Source organism: Homarus americanus, unplaced genomic scaffold (genome assembly GCF_018991925.1).
Source record: "Homarus americanus isolate GMGI-L3 unplaced genomic scaffold, GMGI_Hamer_2.0 scaffold59578, whole genome shotgun sequence".
NCBI classification, from domain to species: domain Eukaryota; kingdom Metazoa; phylum Arthropoda; class Malacostraca; order Decapoda; family Nephropidae; genus Homarus; species Homarus americanus.
Genome location: NW_024712913.1, coordinates 3,566,015 through 3,575,621, shown reverse-complemented (window position 1 = coordinate 3,575,621; position 9,607 = coordinate 3,566,015). Strand labels below are relative to the sequence as shown.

The window sequence follows — 9,607 nt, the reverse complement described above, 5'->3', positions numbered from 1 at the left end:
GTGGTTGGCTATATCTGTCTGTCTCATCCTCTGTCTACCCCGTCTATCTATATCTCCCCTTTTTGTATACTGTCTACCGCTCATTACTCACTCTCCGTCTACCCTTGTATCCCCCGCCCCTACCTACACCACACCTTCCTACACCACATCCCTCCTATACTACACCCTCCTACATCACATCCCTCCTATACCACACCCTCCTAAGTTACACCACACCCTCCTAAGCTACACCACTATCTACACCACACCCTCCTACACCACACCCTCCTAAGCTACACCACTATCTACACCACACCCTCCTACACCACATTCATCCTACACCCCATCCCTCCTACAACACACCCTTCTACATCACACCTTCCTAGGCTACACCACACCCTTTTACACCAGGTTAGGTTAGGTTAGGTTAGGTTAGACCTTCTTGTAGTGAATTCTTAAATGTAGATTCCCTCACTCAGCTCACAAGTTGCCCCCCCCAAGTTACCTTTCTCCCACCCCCACCCCCAATTTAACCCCTTCCCACTCCACCAATTTAAACCCTTCCCACCCACCAATTTAACCCCTTCCCACCCCCAATTTCACCCTTCCCACCCCCAATTTCTAACCCCTTCCCACCTCAATTTAACCCCTTCCCCACTCCACTTAACCCCCTCCCCACCCACCTATTTAACCCCTCCCCACCCCCAATTTAACCCCTTCCCACCCACCCTACCTCGTCTTCCTCACCATTCAGGTACGCTACTGGTTGGTGTCTTAAAACGTCTCTTTGTATTCAGACTGCACAAGTTTGTCGAAAAAAATGTTGTGTATGAGACCCGAGTTTTCCGGGTTTGTCTTCCTCACGAGTCCTCCTCCTCTTGGGTGTCGTGTGTCAGGTGTCGGGGGTGTCGAGTGTCGTGTGTTAGGTGTTATGTGTCGTGGTGTCGTGAGTCAGGTGTGGTGTGTCGGGTGTGGTGTGTCGGGTGTGGTGTGTCGGGTGTGGTGTAGCGTGTGTCGGGTGTCGGGTGTGGTGTGTCGTATGTCAGGGTGTCGTGTCAGGTGTCAAGTAAACGTGGTTGTTAGTTTATAAGTAACATTTATGGGCTGTAGCGCCTCCTTGTGTGTACTCTCAGAAACAGTCTCCTAAACAAACACACTCAACCTTATTACCCTGTGAAGTAAGGGTCAAATTCAAGTTGTTCATTAAATCTCTGGCTGAGTGCAAAAAGGGCCAATGTCAAAAAACATAAAAACAAATTTCGACTCAGGGGTTACATGGGCCTAAGACGAAATTGGCATTTTATTGACATTGGCCCTTTTTGCACGCAGCCATAGATTTAATGAATTACTCGAATTTGACCCTTACTTCACAGGGTAATAAGGTTGAGTGTGTTTGTTTAGGATTATATTTAACGAGTTTATCCCAGAATTCCCCAGTATTTCCCCAGTAATATCATCAAGTACTGAGTCTAGTTTAGCAAGGTGTAGTACAATGTCCAATCCATATTTCCATTGACAATTTGTTTATCGTTGTTAAAATTAGAAGGATTTTTGGCTTTGGTTTTACCTCGAGGTCTTGCCCAATGCGTCATATCCGGTGTTCGTAAGCCAACTAAAAATAACACGAAAAGTAATACTAAAGAGAAATTAAAGCCAGGACGGGATTCTTGTCGTATTTATAAGATAATTAGAAGGGCATGATCCTCTCACTTTGACTACCATACTTTGACCCCGCTCCCCACAATACTGACGACCCCACACTATTGACTACCATTACACATCCCCACTTCACCTCCACTGGGCTGCTCGCACATTGTCCTTATCGGGCTGTATAAACCATCCCATCGGGTTATTCTAAATGGTCCTATCGGGTTATTTTAAATGGTCCTATCGGGTAATTTTAAATTGTCCTATCGGGTTATTTTAAATGGTCCTATCGGGTTATTTTAAATTATCCTATCGGGTTTAAATCCTCCTATCGCGTTGTTTTAAATCCTCCTATAGGGTCGTTTTATCTCCCTATAGCAACAACCAACACTACTATATGAGAAACACATAACTTACAGTGAGCGATATATAGAGGGGTAATATATATGAGCTGCCGGGTGTAGTGTTTCAGGCGATAACCATGGTGTCATTATTGTGTCGAGTCAGTGTGTTTATTACCTCCGTTCCTGATGTATGGTGAGGAGGAGGAGGTAGCAGGTATAAGGATAGGGGGTAGCAGGGATAGGGGGTAGCAGGGATAGGGGGTAGCAGGTATAAGGGTAGGGGCAGCGGGTATAAGGGTAGGGGGCGGGCAGGAGACAAGGCGGTAAAGGCTGCAGACAGAACGGTAAAAGGGGCAGCAGACAGAACGGTAAGAGAGGCAGCAGACAAAGCGGTAGGGTCAGCAGACAGAACGGTAAAAGGGGGCCGGCTACCAACATGGGCGAGGGAATATATGGGCGGTAGGAAAGGAGGGAGGGTAGGTTATGAGATGGGATGGGAAGGAGAGGCTAAGGAAGAAGGAAGAGGGTGAAGGAGAGGCTAAGGAATGAGAAGGAGGAGGAGGAAGGAGAAAGAGGAAGGAGAATGTGACTGAGGAGGCAGAGTTCCGAAGGTGTCGGTCATTAAGGGATACACAGGTGGACCCAAACTCTTTCAGGTGAGTCATAACGTGTACAACCTTCGTTTTAAATAGACTATGTCATCCTCACTCCTCCTCCCTCACACTTTGGAACACACCCCCTCCCCTCACAATATGGAACACACCCACCTCGCTCCTCCCCCTCACATTATGGAACACACCCACCTCACTCCTCCCCTCATACTATAAAACACACCCACCTCGCTCCTCCCCCTCACACTATGAAACACACCCACCTCGCTCCTCCCCACACTATGGAACACACCCACCTCTCCTCCCTCACACTATGGAACACACCCAATCCCTCCCCTCACACTATGGAACACACGCACCCCCCTCCCTCACACTATGGAACACACCCACCCCCTCCCTCACACTATGGAACACACCCACCCCTTCCCTCACACTATGGAACACCCCTCCCCCCACACACACCATGGAACACACCCACCCCCTCCCCTCACACTATGGAACACACCCCCCCCTCCCTCACACCCACACTCCCTCACACTGGAACACACCCCTCCCCTCACACTGTGGAAAACACCCACCCCCCTCACACTGGAACACATCCACCCCTTCCCTCACACTATGGAACACACCCACCCCTCCCTCACACTATGGAACACACCCACCCCTCCCTCACACTATAGAACACACCCACCCCCTCTCCTCACACTATGGAACACACCCGCCTCGAGAGCGACGAAAATCAACTCCTATCCATACAAGGGAATCTTCCTCGGTGAGTAACATTTATATTTACCCTCTACCCACACGACGAGGTCCTGTACTCATGTGTGGGTAAATGTGTGGGTAAGTGTGTGGGTAAGTGTGTGGGGTAAGCGTGTGGGGTAAGCGTGTGGGTAAGTGTGTGTTGTCTTGAGGACGAGAGACAGGTATAAATTTCTCTATAAGCCATAAGTCGTCCGCTGGGTAGTGATGACAACGGTAGTGGCCAGACTTAGGACATCAAAGCCTGTAGTTTCATCCCAAAGCGCCCGCCTACCTACACGCCTCACCTCACTTCACCTCACACCCTGCTTCACCTCACACCCTGCTTCACCTCACATCCTGCCGCACCTCACACCCTGCACCACCTCAGAACCTGCCTCACCTCACACCCTGCCTCACCTCACACCCTGCTTCACCTCACACCCGCCGCACCTCACACCCCGCCTCACCCACTAAGATAAGCCGTAACTCGTGCATGAAACACAGTGGGATACCCGAGTACTCTATTAGTGTCCACGTGACCACTTCTTCTTACCCAACACCTGACTCTAGAAGTGACTCTCGCTCCAGTCCTATAACCGCCCCAGTCCTATAACCGACCCAGTCCTATAACCGCTTTAGTACTATAACCGCTCCAGTACTATAACCGCTCCAGTCCTATAACCGCCCCAGTCCTATAACCGCCCCAGTCCTATAACCGCCCCAGTCCTATAACCGCTTTGATACTATAACCGCTCCAGTACTATAACCGCTCCAGTTCTATAACCGCCCCAGTCCTATAACCGCCCCAGTCCTATAACCGCCCCAGTCCTATAACCGCTTTGATACTATAACCGCTCCAGTACTATAACCGCTCCAGTTCTATAACCATTTTTATCATAGAAAATTCCCAAACCAGAAAATTAAAGAAAAACCACGCGACTCCTCAGCTATATCTTGGGATTAAGTTATGTCGGAAATTTGAGTGCGTGAATAGTTGAAAAATATGAGCAACAGTTATTTAGGGGGGAGACACAATCAACCTTGGCTGCTGTAGGTGCCACCATACAAGCAACACTGACCTTTATAGCGGGCCGCGGGGCGGGTCACAGTACCATGACGGCAGCACCAGCCTCCCCCTTATGTAACATAAACACAGTTATCTAGCCTCCGCCACCATTTCCGGTCACCAATCGCGTGGATTCACTTGATTATCTCCCGTGAGGCCTTACCTTACCTACACAGGTATTTTAACAGCAAAGGAACATCCAGGTGTATATCTTTGTTCCGAAACGCCACTAGGAGAGTGAGGTGACCACACAACACCTGGTCAAACGCACTGTATGTATCTGAGTCATAGTCGTCTAGTATATGATCTCCATTGTACAGTTAAACACCAGGACACATTCCTTCACCCACTAACTAAGACGGACACCAGACACCACAAGTATCTTAGTTAGGATAACAGCCAATTAGGAGAGGTGGTCTACTAACCCCTTATATCTCCTCTGAGCTCAATAAAATCGTCTGACTTCACTAATGAACCTATATTGTAAATCTGAAGTGATATGACTCTACTCTCACGACACTGCCTGGAGAAATTGTCACTGGGAAGCAAAGGGAAACGAGAGAGAGGATGTAAATAACAAACCATCGTGTGAACTTGTAAACAAACTGCCACTCCATCTCATTACCACCGTCTCTTTATCACCCTGTTCCCCTGGCCGCCACCCCTACAGGAGCATTGTTTCCCTATCATATACCCCCTCTACTTCAGGTAATAATGAAGCCCACGATCCACCGCCCTTATCTACCAACACCTACACGCTGAAGGCTTCCTGAAGATAAGGTCACACCGTCTGGAAAACTGCCATAACCTGTACTGAACTCTGTTACACCTACCCCGTCATAACTAATACCCCGTAACTCATTATATATTTGGGATTTATTCATTAACACTATTCATACGTAAATTATAGGTATTTTGAACCGAGTGTCGAATTTCAGTAAGAATGTCGAGAGTTTGGTTGACTGGAAGAAGATGAGGTACAACTTCCGTCAAACCAGAGAGCTTGTCTTGTCGAACTGTCTCCTGGTGTTTACTGTATGTGGCCAAGTCAGTCCCGGGTGGCGACTTGTTATACGTGTGTGTGTGTGTGTGTGTGTGTGTACCAGTATGTATGTTTGTATGTATGTATGTATGTATGTATGTATGAGTAAGCCTGAGTCACGGGCCATAAGTAACCATAAAACAAGAGTTAATTCCTTAAAAAAAGTTACCACTTTCAGTCAGACAACAAGGGGCAGTAATACAGTAGTTTACAGAGAGACTTAAAACACACTGTAAACTCCACTAACAACAGGTGTAGGTGATGTAAACAACAGGTGTAGGTGGTGTAAACAGGACAGGTGTGAGATCGACTGTTTAACACACCTGGTAAAATCGTCTACCAAAGTTAATCAAGTTTTATAGGAGTTTCTTCAGTCTATTCATCACAAAAGTCTAACTGGTGATATGAAAATGCGTAGTAGAAAGGATTACGATTAAAGATAACAGATTCAGATTGCTGATATACTATCGTCATGTTTGATATCTTTAAACGATATTCGCAAGAAAAAACATCGACCCTACTAACACTGATTATGATTGATATTTCACTAAAACATAAATATATCCAAAAAGACGTAAATCAAGAACAAAACATAATAAAATTTGTCAACAAGAACTGAAATTGCAAATCGAACCTTGCACTTAAAATACATTAGACAAATATGGGCACTTTTTTTCATAACTAACTTCAAAGTCATCCCTATCAATCGTCGACACTCAAATACTTCCATGTGTGTTGGTCCTTTCAATCTCAGAATACTACCAGAAACTCTTTATTTTTTTCTAAACATTAACCAAATACTTACGACAGTTCTTAATGATGCACTTCAATGGACACCTTTAAACTTAAGTGCCAACACGAGGCGAAACAACCTCCCTTAGTGTACAAAAACAGGATAAAGTCACCACAGAAGTCCCCCTCCACCTTTTCCCCCCCTACCCTTACCCCTTTCCCTTTCCCACCCCACCCCCTTTTTCCCTCTCCCTCACCCTTCCTACCTTCCCCATTTCCCCTCCTCCACCCTTCATACCTATCCATTTTCCTCCTTTCTTACCCCTCCCGCTCCCCTTTCCCTTACCCCTTACCTCTTACCCCTCCCCCATCACCCTTACAGTTCTACATTATAAACATCCAGCATCATGTGGTAGCAGCACATCACACGTCAATACTATTCTAAATCATTTATATTTTTACGAATGAGAGAGAGAGAGAGAGAGAGAGAGAGAGAGAGAGAGAGAGAGAGAGAGAGAGAGAGAGAGAGAGAGATCATTAAAAACAGCTTAACTTGTCACTTTTATACGAAGTTAAATATTTGTGTTTGTTTGTTTGCTGAGTTAATTTGTATGTGTGTGTGTTTCTGTAGTCCACCGCCAGCCTACACTACTGTCGCTGTTCTCTGTGTTTAGTTTACGCATTCTCTTCATTGCCCCTACATCACAAGACACGAGAGAGAGAGAAAGAGAAAGAGAATGAGAGAGAGAGAGAGAGAAGATAAAATGGTCACCACCAGGAGTAACTCTCGTCCTTCCTCACCTCACAACTCTCTCCCTCTCCCCGTGATAATCAGAGCCTCTCCACAACCACTCGTGTAATGATGAATATTTCTATAACATGGTATAATTAACAGCCCGTCACCTAAGACCCACAGTAAACACCTTTGATTCATAAGATAAATAGGCTGTATATTAGGGGTCAGATTCTAATTGGTAAATGCTGGTGATAATTACAGAACAAATAAAAAAAAACTCAATGAATTAGGATAATAACACCCCTTAGTCTATCAGGGTCATCAGTGCCAGTGTGTGGGGTCAGGGTCATCAGTGCTAGTGTGAGGGGTCAGGGTCACCAGTGCTAGTGTGAGGGGTCAGGGTCACCAGTGTCAGTGTGAGGGGTCAGGGTCACCAGTGCAGGGTCAGGGTCACCAGTGCTAGTGTGAGGGGTCAGGGTCACCAGTGCCAGTGTGAGGGATCAGGGTCACCAGTGCCAGTGTGAGGGGTCAGGGTCACCAGTGCCAGTGTGAGGGGTCAGGGTCATCAGTGCCAGTGTCAGTCACCAGTGCCAGTGTGAGGGATCAGGGTCATCAGTGTGCTAGTGTGAGGGGTCAGGGTCACCAGTGCTAGTGTGAGGGGTCAGGGTCACCAGTGCCAGTGTGAGGGGTCAGGGTCATCAGTGTGAGGGGTCAGGGTCACCAGTGCCAGTGTGAGGGGTCAGGGTCAGAGCCACACGAGACTACCTGATAAATACTTTACCTCTGGACAGCCCGGAAGGTAAAAGGGTCAACAAGAGTATAAGAAATTCAAGTCCTATATTGAATAAGTAAAGGGAAATCCATTTTCTTCCCTCATAAAATAAATAAATTGAAAAAATAAAATATCCCATAATAAGGAAGACATTACAGGACCTCATGTTGTCTTCATCATCACGAAGGAAGAAGAAAACTCGACAAAACACGGCAGCAGCCTCACCACATGTAGCCATCAGGAGTGATTGATGGCCTCCCAGCGTGATAGTTGTGCCACGATCCTTCTCTATATATCTTAGTTGGCTCCCTCAACTACCCCTCACCGGATAATTGGCAACAAATCCCCCAATTAAGGGAACAAACTACCGGCAGTCCAGACAAGATGGAGCGAAAGATGTGCTACGTTATCATCATCATCATCATCATCATCATCATCATCATCATCATCATCATCACCTACACAAAAATATCCCCAAAAGGTTTTCTTTGTTCCATCAATTATGTAACCTGTCTATATGTCAACAAGTTATTATATTCGTATCATGTAATTTGTAGTTAATAACGACTCCGATAACAATAATGTGTATGCATGAAATAAATAAATAGATCAATAATTAGTTAAAAAAATAAATAAATGAATACAGTAAAATAGTCTTGCTTCTTCACATCAAAACACCAACATGGTATACACAAAAGTAGGTCGGTCCCTCACTGCTCAACACTGGTGGGGCTTTAATCCACGCTGTTATACTATTATAAACACTAGATGAGGTAATTGAGGCTAGTTTATCGTGCAATACTCGTGGTTGAGAGTAATTAAGACTAGTTTATCGTGCAATACTCGTGGTTTACAGTAACTCTTCCCAAAAAGGCCACACAACCACGGCCACTAAGTCGAGAGAATATTGCACGACACACGACAGTAATTTCCTGCTCGATAACACCGTAGTTGAGTCTACCCAAAAAATCTTTCTGGGGATTTATAAACATCACACTCTCAGCCATGTCATACGTCTGTCAGTCTGTCTGTCTGTCTGTCTGTCACTCTTTCCTTTGTCTCTACCTCTTGCCTTTCTTCCTAATTTCTTTCTGGGTTTCATTCGACTTTTATCTTTACGTTTTCAATTGCTCTCTCTCTCTCTCTCTCTCACAGACAACATCACACTCGTCCTTATCATCACCTTAACTTTATCCTCTAAATATTACAATACCATTAATTCACATCTCCTCACACGGTATAGCCACAACATCACATTAATTTCCATCACTTTTTAACACTTTCACCATACCAAATTTCCCTCATTCATTATTTTGTTCCTATGAACAATGAATGAGCTTTAGTATCAGATGAACGTTCACTATTGCACACTGTTCACTGCTGAGGTATATAAGGGAACCAGCATCACTGTTTCCTCCTCAGGTAGTTAACACAACACTTTAGCGTTTTCTTTTACAACCTTCGTATCAAATTCAGGACATTCTTGCAGGCGTTGTATCCTCACTGGTAAACATAAAGACTCTTTAAGCGTTGTAATCACGTGTAGGTGTGTATGTGCGTGTGTGTGTGTATGTTGTAAGGGGAAGGAGGGAGAGTGTATGTGTGTGTGTGACGCTGCAGGTGAGGGGAAGAGCAGGAGACCGGTAGGTAAGGCCCGAGAGAGAGAGAGAGAGGGGAGCTCCTCACCCACTGCTAGTCACCACCACCACCACCACCCCACACGGCGTTCTTAGTCTCTCGTTTCCTCTCCCCAAATAACCTTCACTACACGGATTATTTACATATCTACAGACAGGACTAACAGATGTGTGATGGACAAGGCGCACTTAACACAGCATTGTAATGTATAAATGTGTGAGAAAACTAGAGTAAAATAACTGGTATGGGGAGTATCTGGCACCCCGATGTTTAGACCCGCTACAGAAATAGTCGCA

General features: G+C 45.7%; 1 protein-coding gene across 3 annotated transcripts in view; it reads right to left on the bottom strand.

Moving 5' to 3' along the window:
- Positions 1-9,333, bottom strand: part of LOC121864501 (titin homolog) — a 48,717-nt gene extending 39,384 nt beyond the window's left edge. For 2 of the 3 annotated variants that reach the window (XM_042363557.1, XM_042363566.1), the window contains exon 1: positions 9,133-9,327. The gene's annotated coding sequence lies outside the window, so the exon portion shown is untranslated. Of the gene's footprint in view, positions 1-9,132 lie in introns of all 3 variants that reach the window. The other variant, XM_042363547.1, reaches the window with a different exon arrangement.
- Positions 9,334-9,607: the final 274 nt, after the last annotated feature.